Consider the following 21046-nt stretch of genomic DNA (forward strand, 5'->3'; position numbering starts at 1 on the left):
TTTACCGATGTTCCAAGTGTAATCGGATGCAGATAATCAGTTATGGCTGTCTTCAGTTCATCTGTCGTCTTTGGATTATTTCGATAAACAAATTTTTTAGCCGCACCCCAAAGGAAATAGTCGGTCACAGACAGATCAGGAGAGCGCTGGGGACAGAGACCTTTTGTAATTACTCTGGTTTCAAAGATTTCATCTAAAAGGGACTGGTGTGCCGCATGAGCAGTATCATTGTGTTTTGGCAAAATGAATATTGATCTCATTTTCATTCAGTGGGGCAATAAATGGATAAATTATCTGGGAAAAATAGACATCGTAAGTGACGCTAATATGGAAAACGACCAGCCCTTTAATTCGCGCTCCTATTATGGCACCTCACAGTCCGATTTTCTATGGGTGCAATGGCGCTTCTCTTAAGGCATGTCGATTTTCTGATGACCAAATTCGTGAATTTTGGGAATTAATGTAGCCAGATAGCTGAAACCAAGCCTCATCAGTGCAAAAGGTTCGGTTTAAAACACCAAGTCCATGTCGGTTAACAAATCGCTGAAACCATGCACTACATGCTATTCGTTTCGCATACTCCATACAATGTAATTGACGAATAGCAGTAATTTTATACGTATATATCCCCAGTTTTTGGTTACAGTCTTATGTTCTGGCGTACGAGAGATTTTAACCACTTTCGATAAACTCCTCACCAAATTTGTTGGAGTCCACAACATGATGTCCGAAATATCGTCAAGCTTCCGTTGCGTTAAAATTGTGGGCCTTGCCAGTTCGTCGTGCATCACGAACTGAACCTTTTGTCTGGAATTTACGAATAAAATCACACACAGTGCCACGATGTGTACACCTCGACGCAGGTAAACGCAATCTAAATTGCCGCCTCGGATGTTCCCTAAAGTTTCCTCCTCCACAGAAAACCTTTTCCACTAAAACCACCGAGCGAGGTGGCGCAGTGGTTAGCACACTGGACTCGCATTCGGAAGGACGACGGTTCAATCCCGCGTCCGGCCATTCTGATTTAGGTTTTCCGTGATTTCCCTATATCACATCAGGCAAATGCCGGGATGGTTCCTTTGAAAAGGGCACGGCCTATTTCCTTCCCCATCCTTCCCTAACCCGAGCTTGTGCTCCGTCTCTAATGACCTCGTTGTCGATGGGACGTTAAACACTCATCTCCTCCTCCTCCTCCTCCTCCTCCTCCACTAAAACCTCTCTCAGGAATTGTAAGCATTCTCACTGCACTCAGCGTACACAAGAACTACACAGTAACACCACTAATAGCTGCAAAGCACACGCAACACTACTAACCGCAACCTCCCACTGCAGGTCCTCAGAACATGTGCAGGCGAGGCTTGAATGAGCTGCGAACTTTCGCGCCCCGCAAGATCAGACAAGCGAGGCTCGCCGCTGCGGAGAGACTTGGCGCACGCACGCACTGTATAACTTGTCACCACCTCCATTTCAACGTGCCCCAGATACCTATTCTTCGATTCAAATAACTTTCCAAATGATCTTAGATGAGGACTGAAGTGAAGTAATGAATTAAAATGCGCAAAGGCCAGGATTTGAACCCAGGGTTTCCAACTAACAAGGGAATCTCCCCATCGCACCCCCCTCAGATTTAGTTATATGTTGGCACAGGGATAGGCCTTGAAAAACTGAACAAATATTAAAGAAGAACTAAAAGAAAAATATAGACAAAGACTAACAAAAATACTGAAAACAGAATTGACAGCAAGAAACAAGACAAAAGCTATAAATACTTATGCCGTACCAATATTGACCTACTCATTTGGAGTAGTGAAATGGAGTAACACAGACCTAGAAGCACTCAGTACACTTACACGATCACAATGCCACAAACATAGAATACATCACATACATTCAGCAACAGAAAGATTCACATTAAGCAGAAAGGAAGGAAGAAGGGGATTTATCGACATAAAAAACCTACATTATGGACAGGTAGACAATTTAAGAAAATTCTTTCTAGAACGAGCAGAAACTAGCAAAATACACAAGGCAATCACTCATATAAATACATCGGCTACACCACTGCAATTTCATAACCACTTCTACAACCCTTTAGATCACATAACATCAACAGATACGAAGAAAGTAAATTGGAAAAAGAAAACACTTCATGGCAAGCACCCGTATCATCTAACACAGCCACACATCGATCAAGACGCACCCAACACATGGCTAAGAAAAGGCAATATATACAGTGAGACAGAAGGATTCATGATTGCAGTACAGGATCAAACAATAAACACCAGGTATTACAGCAAGCATATTATTAAAGATATCAATACCACAACGGATAAATGCAGACTTTGTAAACAACAAATAGAAACAGTAGATCACATCACAAGCCGATGTACAATACTAGCAAATACAGAATACCCCAGAAGACACCACAATGTCGCAAAAATAATACATCAACAGCTTGCCTTACGACATAAACTTTTAAAACAACACGTTCTCACATACAAGTATACACCACAAAATGTACTGGAGAATGATGAATACAAATTATACTGGAACAGAACCATTATAACAGATAAAACAACGCCACATAACAAACCTGACATCATACTCACCAATAAAAAGAAGAAATTAACACAACTAATCGAAATATCCATACCCAATACAACAAACATACAAAAGAAAACAGGAGAAAACATTGAAAAATACATCCAACTGGCTGAGGAAGTCAAAGACATGTGGCATCAGGATAAAGTTGACATCATACCAATTATACTATCAACTACAGGAGTCATACCACACAATATCTACCAGTACATCAATGCAATACAGCTACATCCAAACATATATATACAACAACAGAAATCCGTAATTATTGATACATGTTCAATTACCCGAAAGTTCCTAAATGCAATATAACACATACCGTACAGTTAAAAGGAAGTGACGCTTGATCAAGGTCCGCGTCACTCCATTTTTAACCGCACTTAACGTCTGAGAAAGTGAAGGAAATAATAATAATAATAAACATGTATAGTAAATGTAAGTGTGTCTCTCTAACTCCACAATGCACATAGTAGTGCCATGGATATTATACACTATGGAAGCCCTCCATCCCCAATCCATGAAAACGGCTTCGGTTTCGAACTGCAGCGATTTGGTTTGAAGAGGGCACTACACCAATGGACTACTTACGGGAAGCCAGTGAAGCACATGGGAATCAAGTGCCAAAGTGGCCGAGACCGGTCAGAATGTTGCTTCTACTATGTTCCAGACTGTTTCAGAGTGATACAGAATCTTTCAGAATGTTTTAGATTTTTCCAGGAAGTTTGAGAATGTTCCAGAATGTTCCATAATCCTACTGTAGCAGGGATACAATTCAGCTCACAGGGGCACATAGCTCACGACCAGGCCACAAAGGCCCATGAAATGTCTACCGGCCGCCGTGCCATCGTCTCCCTTGCGGTGTCATGCGGATGCGGTATGGAGAGACATACACTCCTGGAAATGGAAAAAAGAACACATTGACACCGGTGTGTCAGACCCACCATACTTGCTCCGGACGCTGCGAGAGGGCTGTACAAGCAATGATCACATGCACGGCACAGCGGACACACCAGGAACCGCGGTGTTGGCCGTCGAATGGCGCTAGCTGCGCAGCATTTGTGCACCGCCGCCGTCAGTGTCAGCCAGTTTGCCGTGGCATACGGAGCTCCATCGCAGTCTTTAACACTGGTAGCATGCCGCGACAGCGTGGACGTGAACCGTATGTGCAGTTGACGGACTTTGAGCGAGGGCGTATAGTGGGCATGCGGGAGGCCGGGTGGACGTACCGCCGAATTGCTCAACACGTGGGGCGTGAGGTCTCCACAGTACATCGATGTTGTCACCAGTGGTCGGCGGAAGGTGCTCGTGCCCGTCGTCCTGGGACCGGACCGCAGCGACGCACGGATGCACGCCAAGACCGTAGGATCCTACGCAGTGCCGTAGGGGACCGCACCGCCACTTCCCAGCAAATTAGGGACACTGTTGCTCCTGGGGTATCGGCGAGGACCATTCGCAACCGTCTCCATGAAGCTGGGCTATGGTCCCGCACACCGTTAGGCCGTCTTCCGCTCACGCCCCAACATCGTGCAGCCCGCCTCCAGTGGTGTCGCGACAGGCGTGAATGGAGGGACGAATGGAGACGTGTCGTCTTCAGCGATGAGAGTCGCTTCTGCCTTGGTGCCAATGATGGTCGTATGCGTGTTTGGCGCTGTGCAGGTGAGCGCCACAATCAGGACTGCATACGACCGAGGCACACAGGGCCAACACCCGGCATCATGGTGTGGGGAGCGATCTCCTACACTGGCCGTACACCACTGGTGATCGTCGAGGGGACACTGAATAGTGCACGGTACATCCAAACCGTCATCGAACCCATCGTTCTACCATTCCTAGACCGGCAAGGGAACTTGCTGTTCCAACAGGATAATGCACGTCCGCATGTATCCCGTGCCACCCAACGTGCTCTAGAAGGTGTAAGTCAACTACCTTGGCCAGCAAGATCTCCGGATCTGTCCCCCATTGAGCATGTTTGGGACTGGATGAAGCGTCGTCTCACGCGGTCTGCACGTCCAGCACGAACGCTGGTCCAACTGAGGCGCCAGGTGGAAATGGCATGGCAAGCCGTTGCACAGGACTACATCCAGCATCTCTACGATCGTCTCCATGGGAGAATAGCAGCCTGCATTGCTGCGAAAGGTGGATATACACTGTACTAGTGCCGACATTGTGCATGCTCTGTTGCCTGTGTCTATGTGCCTGTGGTTCTGTCAGTGTGATCATGTGATGTATCTGACCCCAGGAATGTGTCAATAAAGTTTCCCCTTCCTGGGACAATGAATTCACGGTGTTCTTATTTCAATTTCCAGGAGTGTATGTTTAACACACTACTCTCCCGGTCGTTTTGCAGACTTTCCAGACGATGGAGCTGCTACTATTCGCTCAAGAAGCTCCTCAGTTGATATCACGGGGCTAAGTGCACCCCGTAACAGTCCTCCCACCAAAGAAAAATCCTATGTGGTACCGGGGAATCAAACCCAGGTCCCCCGCATGGCGCCGGCCGTAATGGCCGAGCGGTTCTAGGCGCTAGAGTCTGGAACTGCGCGACCGCCACGGTCGCAGGTTCGAATCCTGCCTCGGGCATGGATGTGTGTGATGTCCTTAGGTTAGTTAGGTTTAAGTAGTTCTACGTTCTAGGGGACTGATGACCACAGCAGTTAAGTCCCACAGTGCTCAGAGCCAATTGAACCCCGCACGGCAACCATCTATACTGACTGTTGAGCTACGGAGGTGGACACAGGACATACACTCCTGGAAATTGAAATAAGAACACCGTGAAATCATTGTCCCAGGAAGGGGAAACATTATTGACACATTCCTGGGGTCAGATACATCACATGATCACACTGACAGAACCACAGGCACATAGACACAGGCAACAGAGCATGCACAATGTCGGCACTAGTACAGTGTATATCCACCTTTCGCAGCAATGCAGGCTGCTATTCTCCCATGGAGACGATCGTAGAGATGCTGGATGTAGTCCTGTGGAACGGCTTGCCATGCCTTTTCCACCTGGCGCCTCATTTGGACCAGCGTTCGTGCTGGACGTGCAGACCGCTTGAGACGACGCTTCATCCAGTCCCAAACATGCTCAATGGGGGACAGATCCGGAGATCTTGCTGGCCAGGGTAGTTGACTTACACCTTCTAGAGCACGTTGGGTGGCACGGGATACATGCGGACGTGCATTGTCCTGTTGGAACAGCAAGTTCCCTTGCCGGTCTAGGAATGGTAGAACGATGGGTTCGATGACGGTTTGGATGTACCGTGCACTATTCAGTGTCCCCTCGACGATCACCAGTGGTGTACGGCCAGTGTAGGAGATCGCTCCCCACACCATGATGCCGGGTGTTGGCCCTGTGTGCCTCGGTCGTATGCAGTCCTGATTGTGGCGCTCACCTGCACGGCGCCAAACACGCATACGACCATCATTGGCACCAAGGCAGAAGCGACTCTCATCGCTGAAGACGACACGTCTCCATTCGTCCCTCCATTCACGCCTGTCGCGACACCACTGGAGGCGGGCTGCACGATGTTGGGGCGTGAGCGGAAGACGGCCTAACGGTGTGCGGGACCATAGCCCAGCTTCATGGAGACGGTTGCGAATGGTCCTCGCCGATACCCCAGGAGCAACAGTGTCCCTAATTTGCTGGGAAGTGGCGGTGCGGTCCCCTACGGCACTGCGTAGGATCCTACGGTCTTGGCGTGCATCCGTGCGTCGCTGCGGTCCGGTCCCAGGTCGACGGGCACGTGCACCTTCCGCCGACCACTGGCGACAACATCGATGTACTGTGGAGACCTCACGCCCCACGTGTTGAGCAATTCGGCGGTACGTCCACCCGGCTTGCCGCATGCCCACTATACGCCCTCGCTCAAAGTCCGTCAACTGCACATACGGTTCACGTCCACGCTGTCGCGGCATGCTACCAGTGTTAAAGACCGCGAGGGAGCCCCGTATGCCACGGCAAACTGGCCGACACTGACGGCGGCGGTGCACAAATGCTGCGCAGCTAGCGCCACTCGACGGCCAACACCGCGGTTCCTGGTGTGTCCGCTGTGCCGTGCGTGTGATCATTGCTTGTACAGCCCTCTTGCAGTGTCCGGAGCAAGTATGGTGGGTCTGACACACCGGTGTCAATGTGTTCTTTTTTCCATTTCCAGGAGTGTATATGGAATGTTCTCGAACATCTTAGAATGCTTCAGAGTGTTCTAGATTATCCTGGAGCGTTCTTTAAAGTTTTCTAATGTTGTTGAATGTTTTAGGGTGTTCAGAGCAATTCCAGAGTTTTCTGTAACATTCTCAGATATTTATCAATGTTTTTGAATGTTCTCGAATGTTATGGAATTTTCTCTATGTTCTACAGAGAAATTACTAGGTATGTAACGAAGTACATTTTAAATAATGGTGTCGTTTAACACTTAAGACGATTTAAGGTTACTTAAGAGAATTTCTGAACATTGGAGAGTGAATTTTTGTGTATGAAGCAGTAACATTTTTAAGATTTCTTTTTGCTTGTCAATTATTTCGATATCCTCGAATATTCTCGAGTGATCTGGAATGATCTTAGCAAATAGGTGAAAAAGTTATCAATAAGAGAAATAAATTTCCTTTATGAGTCCATGATCACTGTGAATGTTTTGTCAATCGAACAGTCTAGATTACTTATTTTGTGTCTTAATTTATAACGCCGTTTTGGCTACTGCCATTATCAAATCCGTACTTAAAATTAATAGAAAATGCAGAATGGGTGGAATTTGCCATAAATATCAATTTACAACAGATGAAAAATCAAAACGTTAAAAAATTTAAAAATTTACAATTGCAAAAGACTAAGCGAAACAGGTCTTCTTCGCCTAGTAATAAAAGACGCATATATTAGCTGATAGAACGAACCGGCACCTCGCCAGGGTGGCAGAACTGTCGTGTTTACACCCGTGAAGAGGAGGCGGCAGGGAAGTAACAGATTGCACTACAGTACTCTTTCGAGCTGAGCACAGTCACACGCTATAAGACGATACTCCACTGCTTTGCACAGCACATTCACTGTGACAACATTTATTGACAATATAATGTTTCCTGATCCAAGTTACGTCTGGAAAAAATCACTGGCCGGTTTAATTCTAGTTCTCCTATCCTTCATAAAAAAACAGATGTTATGTGCCTTTTTTGTAACTACATCGTGTAGTTCATAAATGATGAATCGCTTATTCCGTCACTTTTTAAAATTAAATCCAGAGGGTAACAAGACAAGATTTTTTTCAATTTTTTAGCTAGCAATGATGTGCAGCAAATGCTGCGCATTCTTCACAAAGTTGGTATTCCTTTGTATTGTTCGGAATATCGCTGAAATTCCTGCCTAATATGTATCAGTCGGTTGGTTATTTATAGTGCGCACTTTGGTTCTTCTTCTGTAGCGTGGATACATGAATCCCATCCCACTTAGCAGCGTGTCTCATCTTTAACATTTTGCTTGCCCTTTCCGCCGCCTGCTCTGCCAGCACTATCACATGTGTCTCTTTCTAATCGTCAGTACGTTTGATAACATCAAGAACGAATCGTCGTGGACGTTTGAGAAGACCGTTTCCGCGACCACGTTAACTGCCGTAATGGCCAAGGCATCGCCGATCCGTCCCGGTGTTGTGATGGTCATATTCGAACCACGTCATGGACCAGGATTAGACCCTTCACTCACTGCAAAATCTGAAAAGAACGCCCAACACAAAGCAAAGCCTTAGATAACGGCTACAGCGCAAATGTCCGCTGAGGTTGGCAGTCTCGTAAACGTGGTGATTCAGGCTCGACCTCCACCAGTTTCTTAATCAACCACTGATCAAAGCGCCCCCTCTTCCCCGTCGTATAAAACTGCCACGACAAGATGTAAACATAATACACCGCTGTATAGTATAACGTGCATAAAATTGTAGTTCAGAGACATGCATGATCTGGAAAGAATTATCCCGAAAATTACATGTGTCATGCAACTGATTTAAGAGCTGTAACACCAACAAACTGGAACAGTTTTCACAACGTTATAATTTACACAATATAAGCTCAAAGTGTAAGCTCGGCATTAAAAATAATTCATTTAGCATAACGACTGAAGCACAGGTCCGCAGATTATGGCGTGTTTCATCATTAGGTCAATTGCTGTTTCTTTCAGCAGATTCTTCCTGTTAGGTTTTTTTTGAGCTAATTGTGTTTTCCATTCCGTGCTGCCTCACACGACTTCATCTGGGTTGTCGGTTCCGCTTGTGGTTCAAATGGCTCTAATCACTATGGGACTTAACCTCTGAGGTCATCAGTACCGTAGGCTTGGAACTACTGAAACCTAACTGACCTAAGGACTTCACACACATCCATGCCCGAGGCAGGGTTCGAAACTGCGAACGTAGCAGCCGCGTGGTTCCGGACTGAAGCGCCTAGAACTGCTCGACATCCGCGGGCGGCTCTGCTTGTGGACTCAGGAACCGTGTTAGTATGGGTCAATTCCTAAGGGACCAGACTGCTGAGGTTATCGGACCCTAGACTCACTCACTACTTAAACTAACTTACCCTAAGAACAACGCACACACCCATGCCCGAAGGAGAGCCGCGCAATCCGTAACATGGCACCTCAAACCTCGCGACCATTCTGCGATCCAAAAACCGTGTTGGTATTCGATGTTGACAGATGAGACAGTTAGCCTTTGAACGGAGCCTTTTACTGTCTGGGATGTTTTCAGCAGCAGCCGGTCACATCGCAAGCACATCCAAGTGGGCAAAGCTACCGAAAAATATTGTGGGCTGGTTCTAATCTTCCAGAATTTCTTGCATATTTGAATGCCTTAGTCTTAAGGCTAATTTACTTTACGACAGCAGCTGGGAAATTTCGAAGCTATGTAAATATATGACAGGGGTGTTGTTATGATCCCCATGAGCGTTCCTCCTTCGATCCGTAACGGGTGTTAATTTATACACTGGATGTTTTTGTTAAGTAATGACAAGCTGCTGGAACAATGGATAAGAGGAGAAACAGCAAGGAAGCGCCTATAGCCGGGAATATTTTGCAACATGCATAAACCCACTTGAATGTAGATATAAAAGATCTTCAACAGTGTCCACAATAACATCTTTTACCTCCTGGTCATTCTTCCATGTGACTGGCAGATACGATATTCTTCCTGAAAACTTCTTTGTAGACCGTACCAGCAATAGTAACCAGACACTTTCTGGGATATTATGCTTTCCATTCGCCCTGACAACACACTTCTTCCATGCCACTCACATCCCACTCAACCCGTATGGTACAGAAGTTTTTCAGTCGGTCAACTCACTCAGCAACGAATCAAAAAGTATGCGGATGAGATACACTATCTGATCAAAAATCTCCAGACACCTATTAGTGGACATTATATGAGTATCCGGACACTACCACCATTCTTCTTTATGATGGCTTGAACTCTGCTGGTGATACTATCAATGAGGTGTCTGAATGTCGACCCATTCTTCCTCCAGAACCGAAACCAGGGAAGCTAGTGAGGTTGGACGCTGGTAATTGGAGTGAAGTCAACGTTCTGTCTGATCCTAAAGGTGTTCCACGGGGTTGTGGTCTGGACTATGGGCAGGCCAGTCCATTTCAGGAATGTTATTGTCAAAAAACCTCACAGACACTGCTCTATAGCAGGGTGGATTGCCAATCTGTACTGGCTGTAGGAGAAATCTCCTGTAGACAGTACACAATTCTGTAAAATGTGTTCATCTCGTTCCGCATTAACCGTCCTCTTAAGAGCAATACGCCACGAAAGACTCCCCCATACCGTAACACCACTTCCTCTGTACTTCACTGTTGGCACTCCACATGATGACATAAACCTTCTCCAGGCGTTCACCAAACTCAAACTTTTCCATCGGATTACCACAGGGTACAACGTGGTTCATCACTCCCAACCACTGGCTTCCAGTGATCCATCGTCCGGCGACGTCCCTTTTTACACCATCACAAGCTTCACTTATCATTGACTGTAGAAATGTTTGGATTATGACGAGGTGCACGAGGGTTGTACTCCATTTTAACTCCCTACTTACAGTCGTTGCGCTAGATGGACTACTGATGGCACTTTGTGACTCACGAGAGGTCCCTTCTGCTTATTTCACGAGACTTTTACGCTCAGCCTCCGGTCGACGGTTCTTATCCGTCAGTGCCTGAAGTTTGAGTAAACGGTTCAAATGGCTCTGAGCACTATGCAACTTAACTTCTGAGGTCATCAGTCGCCTAGAACTTAGAACTAATTAAACCTAACTAACCTAAGGACGTCACACACATCCATGCCAGAGGCAGGATTCGAACCTACGACCGTAGCGGTCGCTCGGCTCCAGACTGTAGCGCCTAGAACCGCACGGCCACTCCGGCCGGCAAAGTTTGAGTAAGATGTGGTTGTTTCTTCGCGTTTCCGCTTCACAGTCACGTCATCAACACACGACCTGGACAGCTTTACAAGGTCTGAAACGTCCATGATGGATCTGTAACAGCCGACCGGTGTGGCCGAGCGGTTCTAGGCGCTTCAGTCTGGAACCGCACGAACGCTACGGTCGCAGGTTCGAATCCTGCCTCGGGCATGGATGTGTGTGATGTCCTTAGGTTAGTTACGTTAAATAGTTCTAATTTCTAGGAGACTGACGAGCTCAGATGTTAAGTCCCATAGTGCTCAGGGCCATTTGAACCATTTTTTGATTTGCAACTCATGTGACAGTCAATGCCGATTTGCAGTCACACCACCAACATTCGACTTGGGCAGCTTTAGAAGGTCTGATACGTCCCTGATGGATCTGTAACTCATGTGACAGTCAATGACCAATCCACGTTCGAAGCCAATTAGCTCTCCCAGGGAAACCAATCTGCTGTTACTGCTTCTTTACTGACAACAGAATATTCCTGCATCCTTTGATACTGCGTGTCCGAGATCAATGCGAATTAGATAGCGGTGTCTGGGTACTTTTGATCATACATTGTACATATGTCAAACATTTTTAACATTATGAGGTTTGCTGAAGCACAAAAGTTTTACTGTACTCCAACTGAAAATGGGTGAGGGGCTTATACGAGGTGCGTTTGAAAAGTCAGTGCAAAGTCTGAGAGGTAGCACTGGCCCGTATCGAGGTCATGTTTAGTTAGTAGCTTCTTTGGAAAGAACGCATAGCAAGTTTCAGCCATATTGGTCTATTTCTTTGTGTTTGTCATTCGTGTGAATCAAGGAAATCGAATGATTGTCAAAAAATGGACGAAAAAGAATTCGTTTGGTGATTAAACATTACTTTATGACAGGCAAAACGTCTCATGAGACTAAATAGAAACTTGATAAACATTACGGTGACTCTGCACCTTCGATTAGAACGGTTTATAAGTGGTTTCAAAATTTTCGGAGGGGCCATATGGGCACAAGTGATGTTTAACTTCCTGGACGCCCTGTGGAGATTACGATTCCAGAAATCGTTGATAAAATCCATGATATGGTGATGGATGACAGAAGAGTTAAGGTGCGTGAGATTGCTAGTGCTGTGGGCATCTCGAATGAATGGGTACATAATATTTTGCATAAACATTTGGACAAGAGAAAGCTATCCGCAAGATGGGTTCCGCGATTGCTCAGGCTTGACCACAAACGGAATCGTGTGAAGTCTTGCAAGGATGGTTTGTAGCTGTTCATGTGGTGATTGCAGCAACTAATAGCTATTTTGAAGACTTGGTTCAAAAATGGCTCAGAGCACTATGGGACGTAACATCTGAGGTCGTCAGTCCCCTAGAACTTAGAACTACTTAAACCTAACTAACCTAAGGACATCACACACATCCATGCCCGAGGCAGGAGTCGAACCTGCGACCGTAGCAGTCGCGCGGTTCCGGACTAAGCGCCTAGAGCCGCTTGGCCGCCGCGGCCAGCGCAGACTTGGACAATTCCTATTATTCGGAAGGGATCAACAAATTCAAACAGCGCTGGACGAAGTGTGTAAGTCTAAAAGGAGACTATGTCGAAAAATAAAGGTTTACCCCAAACACGTAAGTAGTCTTCTAACATTCTGCGTGGTGTCTGTTGTTCTAAGTCGTGTCTCCCTACCACTTTCGCGCAACGACGCTCTGAGCGTGTTTTGTAGGGAATTGACTTGTTTGAACCTGGGACCTGTTGCTGGTAAGGAGACGTCAGACCACACACGACATGTAGAGTTCAGAAGAGTTCAGTGAGACTAGCGATGGTATAACCAAATACTTAATGATTTCAGCGTCAGCTCCACTGCACTCCGTGTAAAAGAATCTTAATACTAACTAAATTTAGTGGAAGGGGTTCAAGGCTTTCCTATTTTTAGTTAGCTGGTAAAATAACGCCGAAAAAGCAGTTAAGTTTACCATTGGAAATTTTATTATACTCACAAAACATTGTTTATAAATTGCACTATTGATAAAAGGAAATGTTTTAATACAGGATGGTAAAAACCAACTGCGTTCAACAAAAATGTGAACTAATATTCCCTGAATGGGTTTCCAAGTTCTACAATGGATCGAAGGATGACCTATGCCATATCACATCTATAATCTAGGTCTAAATTAAGTTTCACAAAAGAGAAAACTATCAAAATGACCTACAGTGACCCTCAATTATCTTTAATTACTTATGTAACCTGTCGTAAATTACAGTGGCTGATGTGGCTTCTCAATAACTATATAACAGAAAAATCATCGCGTTTCAGATTGTCATTTCAAGTGGCAAATGTGAACACCATGAGCTATAACTGACGATCGACACCAGTATTACGCAAAAAGGGGATGTAACAGATGAGACTTCTGCAGTTCTGAGTGAAGCCTTATGCGCTCAAAAATGCGGCTACGCGTGCGTTCATTACCTTGTCGGTGTTCTTCAGGAGGCGACGGGCAGCACAGCTCCGCTCACCTCGCCGTCTCGAAAGCAACTCTCCTCTAACTTCTCCTTACTACAATTTACCGAAGTTGGTTTAAAAAAACTATCTGGCTGTGTTTTCATCTGACCAATCAGGGTCTCAATGTTAACCTTAAGCTCCGCCTACAAAATTTCTGTCCATCCAATGAGAAACGTTACACTTTTCGTGGTGGGGCAATGTTTTTAAAGTTTGCAACGTAACAGAGACGCGAAAAAGTCTCACGCTAAAACTTGCAGCTGGTGTGGTCCTTTTAGTGTTATCGTAAGATCTGTACTGTTCTTCCGGAGGGCTCTATCTTTTAACATGGGCTTAGGGAGGGTGGTCCTAGCGGTTAGCTGGCGACTTGGGTGTCCGTCCCTTATCGTAGGGCCTTCCAGCTTAACACGGTTCTGCTCTCGGCTTCTGTTCTCGTTTCTCCCCTCTGAACTGCGTCTGTCTCACGGTGGGAAGGTATGACATGCGTTTAGGCATTTTGTGTGAGTGTGTGAAATCTTATGGGACTTAATCCTAAGGTCATCAGTCCCTAAGCGTACACACTACTTAACCTAAATTATCCTAAGGACAAACACACACACCCATGCCCGAGGGAGGACTCGAACTTCCGCCAGGACCAGCCGCGTAGTACATGACTGCAGCGCCCCGAGACCGCACGGCTAATCCCGCGTCATTTAGGCATTCTTGTGTTAGTCTGTAGTGTTCCATTGCTCACTCGTTACTCGTATTACTTTGGTTAGGTTAACGTCACGATTTATTCGGAGCTATGTGACATACTACTGGATTTGCTTATCATGTCAGGGTTTTCATGGAAGGTGTTGGATTTGCCCGACGCCTTACAGTCTTTATTTTTGCACGGACTTTTCAAACGCCCCTCGTATTGCAATAGCGTATTTTAAGAGTAAGTCGTTTACCAATGAAAAGCGCCGACGATATCTTTCGAATGGTTTTATATGAATGTGGACCCCAGTCACGAAACATAGGTCTCGTTTGACTATTTTCCATACATTCTTCAAGGGAAGTGCAGACGCCTTCTGGCGCGTGTTTGGAAGCGGGGAAACCTCGGCCCACCGCTGAGGAGAACTTCAAACGGCAGGCCATGTTTACGCTCTGCAGAGAGTGGAGTGCTCCCTTTGGGCGGCCCAGCGAAAGACTCGTAGTGGGAAAAGTTTTGCGGCCTCGAAATGTGAATTTTAATGTTCTTTTATCCACGCTGAATGTTTCTGAAATGCGTAGCTGTTATTCAATTAAGGATATTTGATTGAGAACGTCACAGAAACTTTTAAAAAGCTGTATTTTACTGTCGTGGGCGCTTTTAGAGTAGTATGTCTGTTTTCAGATGAATAGACTTGTTTTATTGCGTATTTAGATTCGTCAGCAGCACGTCGGCAGTACGGAAATGAAACAAGTGAGGCAATCTGAAAATGGGCATACTATGCTCAGACCGATTATAACACTAAAAATAAAGCTTTCTAAAAGTATTTGTGACTGCTTGCGTTCTTCGTCAAGAATCCATGATGTGAACTGTAGCTCAGAGCGACGATTTAAAGAACAGCGGAAAGGGTTTGTTTCCAGTTATCACAAACGGCAAAGGTAACGCTGTGCTATGATGAAGGTTGAAACAAGCAGGTATGCTTTTATTCTCTTATTTTGTGATGTTGAAAATTTGAAAGAGTTATGGATTTAAGTTGAGGAAACTGTGGCGTTATACATGCTCCTAAATTCATTTATATACAAACTCATTCCAACACTGATTTACTTCGCGTATAGGGTCGGAACAGGATACCTAAAGTTTAACAATTTTTGTAAAATAAAGAAACACAAGAAACCATTACTTACGGATATAAAAAAACACTTTGCAGTATAACATGACGTCCCTACTTATAATCACTTTAAACTCTACGTTACGCTTTCTTTCAGTTTTTTCAAACCAATGCTTACATATTTTCCTTGGGCTCCATACACTCGTCAAATGGCAGTAGATCTCTTGTAAAATTATCGCATAAAAATGCGAATTATTAGGAATATCATCTCAAAAACTGACAATTTTAATGAACAATTTAGACAAAGAAAGATAGAATCTTGAAAAAATCGTTAACAATACAAAAATATTATAATACCATTTTGAAAACTGTACAATTACTGTACTTTCAATGCTTAATACCAAGTTACTGTTACTATTACTTTACTGAATCCCATCACTCGTGCACCAAATGTATTTTCAGGCTTGCGAGTAGACAACGTACCATGACTAGTAATAAATACCATAATGCAGTCCCGCCCAACGAGAGAAGCTTCTTGTCAACTCTGTGCGGTAAGCTATTTCTGTCTGTTAGTTGATAGGCGAATGATCTGACAGTGAGGTGTTTCATCGCTGGACTAAAGACTCTGTTCTCAATTGGCTGTAGGTACAATACCTGCTGAACGCGTTTTTAAAACTTTCCATCTAATTTTTCATCTCTGTAGTTGGATTTATCCTTAGCTTTAAGAACTTACATTTCTAACGTCGAGTTGGGTACGTTAAATTCCTTAGATGCTATTAAAACTCCCACTGCAGAACGTAAAACGGCTGAATCTGCCATTTACATTGATTTAATATCTCACTGCTGTCTGGCAGTTTTTCTATGTAAGTTCACACTATCAGGAAAAGCAAGAAAAAAAAGAAATATATAGTCTGGAATCTACTTGTATCAAAAAATGACTGGACAGTAAGGGATAATGTCCAATTTTACCCCAGGAACACGTTTCATTTTAACAGCTTTTATGAAGCATAATAAATGATGAATTTAAACGCATCATATAAAAATGAAATGATCGTATGGCATTGTTGGCCGACAGGGAAGTTCGACCGCCAAGTGCGTCTTATTTCAATCGACGCCACATTGGGCGAATTGCGTGCCGATGATGAGGATGAAATAATGAAAGGGCACCACAACACCCAGTCCACGAGCGGAGTAAACCTCCACCCCGCCGGGAATCGAACCCGGGCCCGCTGTATGGAAGGCAAGCACGTTACCACTTTTTTTAAAATCTCATTTTGTTCGTTACTGGTCGTTGTATTTGCTCGGGGTGGACATCCCACGACTTTTGTTTAAGTTCATCGTTGATCCACTCACTCAGTTTTTTTTTTTTATTACAGAGGGCATTTATCCCTCTGAGCGAACACGCTGAGCTATCGTGTGCCGGCTATATAGCGCTCTCCACAGTCCCGTTGCGCCCAGCTATCCATATTTGCCCCGCTTTTCCCTAAATGCCGATCTGCCTCCTTACACTTTCGCACTTCGCCTAGCGTTCCCATTATCTTGATCAGAGCAGAATGCTTAACTCTAACATTTCTCAGCTTGTATCTGCCGCAGTCAGAGTTCCTGAGGCATTTTCTGAAACCTGCAATCTCGTTTCCCTTCGTACTTTATACAACGTTAAGTTTCAAAAGTTAGTGTCATAGACATCTTGGCAAACAATGTACACAACAGAGCAGAGATTAAACTGTATAAATCAATATTGACTTTAGAGAAAGGTGGGGCGCTTGTGAAAGTCCCCTCAGTCTTATCAATTAAAACTGAATCTTGACTGGGAAATATAGATGCAGACCAGACGATGATGTTTCAGTAGATTAGAAACACTGGAAGTTACGAGAGCGAAACACAGGTATCCCAGTTTACATCCTCTCTTTGGGACTACTCATCTCTGAAATAATGATGTATGGCGAATGCCGTTCGTAACGGTAATCGCCTGTAACACAACAGAAAACACGAAAAGAACTAAGATAAATCGGAAATTGAAACGAAAGCCAATAATATTACATTTGAAAAGCTAGATTTTTATGTGATTCACATATTTTCTGGCTGAAGACTGGTAAACAAACATGACTGTCGCAACAAGAAGAGGACGCGCGCGCACATCGAATGCCGTCTACGTATTACTCCTGTAACGTCACGTAAGCGAGGAAAAAAAAGGTTGCGGGAAATGGAGCGCTTAGTAAATGGAACACGGAGGTATCAGGGGCTTTACCCGTTTATCAATCTGTAACGTACAATAAACTTTCATCTGTATTGTCAAATGCAGTAATTTGTAGACTTCAAAGCGCCAGCAATCCTCAGCGCTGGGAACGCTCGGTAATTTGTTTTTGTCAGGCCCGATAAAATATGGCACATGATGCATGACGTCACCACATTACGCGAAACACTGCACCCCCGAGATTACTTTGTCACGCACCGCTGTCAGATACGATTCGAAAACAGTGGACGCGTTTTCAGAGCAACGTCCCCCTTTTTTTTCTCCTCCTTTACATACCGAAAAACATTCCACAATATTTCGTTTCGCTCCGGCGTTTCGAAACAGTATCTTATACAAATATGACCGACGGAAATTTTTTGTGGCGTTTTTACCACTTTTTTTTAGAGATTTTGTTCTCGTTGCATCGAAGTGCTACAGTGTGCCAGAAATATCCTCCCGATCTGGTGATGAAATAGTGAACAATTTTTGTACGTTCTGTCACCGATAAAGTAATATACCAGAGAGCACAGCTAGAGAATCTAAAAAAAGATAAAGCATGTTAACTTTTGCATCCTTTACAACTAGATGTAATACAAAGCTTACAGTATAAACCCCACCAAAGAGACTTGTAGAACACCTATTGAAGAGCGTATGGGCACACATCAGCAAGTCACGTTTTGGTTGTTAACGTAAAAGTGACACTCTCTTCTATTCCAGCTGGCAAACGAAGTGTAGCGTAAAGAACTATACATAAACTACGACAAGCACTGCACACAAGCTACAGAGAGCATAGTCAATCGTCCGCACTCCATACGTATCCAGAAGATAGTGGACACAAACCAAAACAGTGTTATTACGCCATTGCTATAAAGATAGATCAGGATATTTTGGTACTTTTACTTAACTGAATTCACGGGCAATACTTAACATTCCATGACAATAACAGCAAAAAAGAAACTCTTAATTGTCGTTCTACGACACTATATTTTGAAAACATTCTAGTGGAAAATCGTTATGGAAATAACTGATGCATATTTTGTTTAGTACATTTAATGCCGTTGTGGTTGGTTCAACATTGAGACTCATATGTCTTTCCCATTTATATAATATCTTCCCTCAGATCCCATTCCTTCACCAGGCCGAATTGTGTAAACCTTGAGGACAGATCTTACACGCGAGAATGCGTGATATTGAAGAACTTTTATTAGTGAATATTTGTTAAAGAGGTTGTAAATGAATTTTTCGGTACCTCCAAAATCACTCACCACCAGTCAACGGTTTTTGTGGTATTTGTTTTTGGTGCTACCGTTGATTCATCCGTCGTGCACCACTATGGTTGTGCTGTGATAACTGTTGGGCCTCTTGTTTCAAATGATCGCCAACACGTCTCTTCCGGATCAATAAAATTAACAAAGAAAAAAATTCAAAAACTTTCACGAGTATTCTCTATGTTAACGGATATTCAAGAATGTTCTAGAATTTTCTCGAATGTTCTGGAATACAACTCGGAAACGGCACATTTCGAATTGATCCACACTTCGACAAAATTGTCGTAAATGGTGGGTGATGCAGCATAGTAAAGACATAGAACAACTCATCGAAAAAGCGTATACGCTTGTAGAGACAAACTACGCAAAAGAAAGATTCTGTGAGCTAACTACTTTAACTACAAGAGATTAAGTAGTTCAAACAAATTAGCGAATAAGCAATATGATACCAGGGAAAGAAAAAATATTTAAATCCATTGAGAGAATGGTAAATCAAGACGAAAGCCTAAACTTCGCAACAGAATTCCTAAATTCACTCAAATGGTCCTACCGAGCGAGGTGGTGCAATAGTTACCACACTGGACTTGAATTCGTGAGGACAACGGTTCAAATCCGCGTCCGGTCATGCAGCTTTAGGTTTTCCGCGATTCCGCTAAATCACTCCTGGCAAATACCAGAATGGTCCCTTAGAAAGGGCACGGGCTATTTCCTTCCCCATCTTTGAAATATTCTGAGCTTGTGCTACGTCTATAACGACCTCATTGTCGGCAGGACGTTAAATCATCGTCTTATTTCCTTCCTTCCTTCCTTCAAACTGCCTCGGTGTGGGCTCCCAAAAAGCTTTTAAATAAAATATAGAAGGAGAAATATTAATTGGAAAAGCAAAAGGCATCTAAGTATTCATTTCACGAATTCCACTCACTTCAACTAACTTACCATTCATGTTTAAAAGATTCCGCTTCACGGTTAGATCAGCGTACAGCATAAGTATCAACACGTGCAAGCGCAGACATTCTGAGAATCGTGTTTCTCGCACGGACAGGTAGCGTAGCGTACTTGACAACCACAAAACTTCCGTATTTGCACCCGAGAGTAAAACAGAAACGTAACTTATAAGAATACACTTTATGTTTTTGCACCCGAAAGCAAAACAGAAACATAGCTTGTAAGCTAATCTGCTGAGGCTTGGGTATCAGGTGCATCTTTCTATTCTCATGATTCGTCATTCATGGGGACATTTGCTATGGCATGACAAACGGGTGTATTGCTGTCAATATTTAAAGACGAAAAAAATAAACATAAACAAATTAAAGTTAAAAATGGTTTTGAATAATTGTTAATTATTAATATTGTTAATGATTAATAGTGAGATGTTTATAGTGATCCTACGGTCGAAACAGACTTGCAGCATTTGATGATTGTTAATCTTTCAAGCGATAACCTCTCAGATGTCATATTTTCACCCAATGTTATTTCGTTCTTTTTAGACTGTGCTGTACACAATTTGATACTCGTCCAAGTGCTGGTTTGTGATGTACTTCTGTGGCGCAGTGTGTATCTTCTTGAAACAGTTGACAACTTATTGCTCTTTTATAGTACAGCACTTCAATCGTACTGGACGTTTGTTACGGAATGTTTTCCCTCATCCAATCTCAGTACCAAAGCATACACGCTTCACATAAAAACAACTATTAGTAATTGTGAACGCGCAGGAGAGCCATCGGGAATTGTGTCGCATTGAATCCCCTGTGTATGCGACAAACGACAACAAAAGTTCATTCCTGGAATGTAGCGCACTCGATCTACAGCAATCCCGTCTCCACTTTCCGAGGACGCTGCCTGCACGTTCTGTGCTGGAACTTACACATTATTTACCGAAGCGTTTCAGTGTAATTACTACAGAACAAAGATAACACAGGCGGGGAAGCAGTCGGCGGTAACATTTCACTATGTCAATGTTTGCCTCAAGAATGACATTAATATTCATCAGCCGCTGGCTATGCTGTCGCGATGGAAACAGCTGTCTGCCCTTATTTATGGATGCCGCACTGAAAAAGGAGAAGAAGACGAAGAGGAACAGATGCCTCCCCCAAAGTATCGCAAACAGATTTCCTAATCTGTGAGCCTCGACAGATGTTAATGTATTCGCTATCCATTTGTGCGCTAACTTACACTAATACCGTAACTCTCAGCCCGTAGGTGGCTATTAAGCTATAACATACCCAATTAATTTGACTTATTGAAAATGAATATATCGAAGA

General features: G+C 44.0%; 1 protein-coding gene across 1 annotated transcript in view; it reads left to right on the top strand.

Moving 5' to 3' along the window:
• Positions 1–21046, top strand: part of LOC126465293 (zinc finger protein 541-like) — a 677038-nt gene that overhangs the window by 108429 nt on the left and 547563 nt on the right. The window lies entirely within an intron of this gene.

This window comes from Schistocerca serialis, chromosome 1 (genome assembly GCF_023864345.2).
Source record: "Schistocerca serialis cubense isolate TAMUIC-IGC-003099 chromosome 1, iqSchSeri2.2, whole genome shotgun sequence".
Taxonomy (NCBI): Eukaryota; Metazoa; Arthropoda; class Insecta; order Orthoptera; family Acrididae; genus Schistocerca; species Schistocerca serialis.